The sequence below is a fragment of the Morone saxatilis genome, unplaced genomic scaffold (assembly GCF_004916995.1).
Source record: "Morone saxatilis isolate NCDOM2014 unplaced genomic scaffold, NCSU_SB_2.0 Contig23, whole genome shotgun sequence".
NCBI classification, from domain to species: domain Eukaryota; kingdom Metazoa; phylum Chordata; class Actinopteri; family Moronidae; genus Morone; species Morone saxatilis.
This window is the reverse complement of record NW_023339796.1, coordinates 23,974,025-23,977,566: the sequence shown is the minus strand read 5'-3', so window position 1 is coordinate 23,977,566 and position 3,542 is coordinate 23,974,025.

Here is a 3,542-nt window from a genome sequence, read left to right as displayed (position 1 = left end):
AAGATACTGAACCCCCAAATTGCTCCCGATGCTGTGCATCGGTGTGTGAGTGTATATGAATGTTTAGTTTCTGTTCTGAGGAGTAGTTGGCACCATCAGTGTATGAATGTGTGTGGATGGGTGAGTGTGGCATATAGTGTATAACCCATTGAGTGGTTGAAAGACTAGAAAGGCGCTACATAACTACAGTCCATTTACCATGTGTAGCCCATGTCAACATACATAAATGCGCACTATGCAACTTGCATATTGACAACATGAAGGGCCCTGTCCAGAATCAAACCGGAAAGGTTGCAGTTACATCCATTTTGGTCTTTATTTCTTGGAAGTTGGAGTCACAGTGAGTGGCAGCAGGACATCAATGTTTTGTTGACAGAAGAAAAAAGCAGCCACCATTAGGGCTGTCACTATGATGGAATTTACCCCAACGGTGCTTTAGGGTGGCTGAACAGCGTGGTAGGAAGCACAGCAGTAAAATGTTTAATCTCAGTACCTGCTTGTACTAAGATCCTACATCTTCCTCCTGCCTCCTGGGTCTGTGACCTTGTCAACTGACAACCTAATTTAGCTGAAAGTTGCTAGTTAACAGGGTCACTCATTAAACCGAAACACTGTCGGGCCGTGGGATAATTACTGGCCCAGTCAGCGTTTTGTTTCCGCACCTTTCTCCTGTGTGGTATTATAATCCTGAGAATCCTGTGAATTGAGGGATACTGAGTAGCACAGTGTTTCAGAACATTGTCAGCACCTCTGCTGTGTCTCTTCAGCCTCACTGCTCTGGGAAACTTTCTCGTTGTGAAAACGAGATACTGAACATGACATGTTTATGTGATGTCACATGCGGTTGAGGCAGTGGCTTATTTCCATCAGTCTTTATCACACTTTTCCTTTTTAATATGCCATCCTTTACACAAAGTGCACAAATTGTGTATTGCACATAAAACAGGTGGATAGAAAGACACCAAGCAAGAAATTGTACCTTCCAAAAATTCCAAAACTGCATCCCGTATAAAACAGAGATAAGATTGAGGCTTGCCAATGTTCACTTGGATAATCTAGGCTAAACACGTCCAGAGCCTGTCAGTGTACTGTACACTCAGAGATTGAATTGATGTCAAGCTACTTATCTGACTCTGTTACTTTAATGTTGTGGGTGGGACCACAGTCTCTTATTTTCAGCCACCACTGGGTTATCTGCCTGAAATTATCACTGTAATGACTCTGTGTATTGTTCTGATATTCAAGAGTGTCTCCTGTGCGCAAAAGTATGGGCATGGGGGTGCAAATGACAGTGTGCAATGGTTAAAAAGTTACATTTTGAAGCAAATAATATTACCTTTTTAAGCTTATGAACCACTCCAAATTGGGCTTCCTATATTTTAGGGCATTGAATAAGCTTACAATTCCCATAATGCAACTTAAGTGTCTGTTAAATGAATATAATTTTACGACATGGGAGCAATAAAATATTATCTTAGTTTATCTTGAAGGCCCACATCTTTCAAACTCCACACTTGCTGTTTGTAACTTTCTGGTCAAAATGTAAAGTTTCCAGCCTCTTTCAGACATAAGAAAACTCCCTCCAAAACAGCTGAGTAAATTGACCTTAATGTGTAAAATTGGTGCAGTATCCCTTTAAAGGTCCAGTGTGTAGGATTTAGTGGCATCTAACAGTGTAGCTGCTGATTGTAACTCCCTTGCTTTACCGCCACCATCCAAGCAAAGGGCCGCAGGTCGGATTCGAACCCTGCAGCAAGGACCGCAGCTTGGTTACATGGGCCCGGCCAACTACCCGACTACCCATGGGCTAACCGGGCTCAGCACGGACACCTATTTTCGTTTTATGAGGACGAAAACCATATTATCATCACTGTGTTGATGCTGCTGTTTACATTTAACCAGATGCAAATTCAAAAGTTGACCTGCAGAATTATTTCCTAGGTGTATACGTGTATTTTTGTCATTTTCTATGTTATTCCATACATGTAATTATCTTATATGTGTAGCATGAAGGGATGGCAAACTTTCATTTTTGTTGTACAACCTTGTGTTGTATAATAATAAATAAATTTTCTTGATTCCTTGATTATACTGATTATTAACTATTTTATACTGTTGAGAAACATTCAGTAGACAGTTTTCCATATTTTCTTACAGTGCTATAATTAGAACTGCTGGATGTGGGGGTTAAAAGGTGTCACCAAATGAGATGTGTGTGAAATGCTCTTTCTATTTTGGGTTACATTTGTGGAGCACCCTTTAGGTCAGTATGGATTGGTGTGCAGATTTTATATTATTATACAACTGAAACTGATATGTTGTTGATACACTGGCTGCACAAACTTGAAGTCTGAACTGTGTACTTTCTAGTGCTGCATTTGCTGACTCTGTACTTCATCAATACATGATTATACTCATTCACAAACATTAAAACAATGAGATGCGTGTCATTTTTATGATACTATGGAATCCCATTTCTGCCAATGTGATGGGAAAAAAAGATTCTGTAGTCATAAATATAATGATAAACGTTCTCCAAATTATGATTTAGCATGTCAAAATAAAGACTTATGCTGTGTCACTTCTATGTCGTACACCTATGCACACTACGTACTTATTTGCGTAGTGTAGTCATTTCGGCAGCACAGTATCAAATCGATGCACTTGCTGGAAATGACGATCACAACATTTAACTGCGTCACATTCTTCTACAGCGATTTTTAGTCAAATGTTTCATGCAAGGCGGAAATTACATCGTCTAAGCCGATGACCTGTACTCCTTCTACTCACTTTAAAATATAATGGTGTGTTCTGGTGATACCTTCCCTTCTGCTACGTAGCAGAAGAGCACTGAGGGTGAGAAGTGTCTAGTGTTCCACACTCAACTTTTTGATTGCTATGAGTGCACCACCCGGGTACTTGCAGTGCACTGCATTTTGCCACAATCAACAGTTTGAACGCACTTATGTACTCAAAATAGCTAGTGTAAGTATGGAAGTATTCAAACTGAGACACAGCACTATTATCTTACAATAATGACTTAGTATTTGAAAATAATGTCTTGGCGTTTCAAAATAAAAACTCAAACTATATTATTACCTGTGATACTAAATCCAAATTTTGAGAAAGTTTCTCTTTATTTTGAGAAAGTGATGTAATGACTTACAGAATCTTTTTTCCCCCTCAAATTGGCAGAAATGGGCTTCCATATGATACTGCATGATCCACAGCCCTGATGATTATGCTGGTGGTTTGGCTATGCTAACTAATAGTCCACACACACACACACACACACACACACTCACTTGTTTGACTGCCTAACCCGAAAACCAAATCTTCCCTCAAAACAGCTTAAACCTGTGGGCTCCAGCATTTTGGACCCCACATAGCTGTCAGACCACACAAGTATAGTGGGCTCCCTGTTTATGGGCCCCACAAAAACTGTAAAACAAGCCTGCTCTCTCTCGCTCTCTCTCTCTCTCTCTCTCTCTCACACACACAGACAGACACACACACATACAACATCCGTGACTGCACAGAGA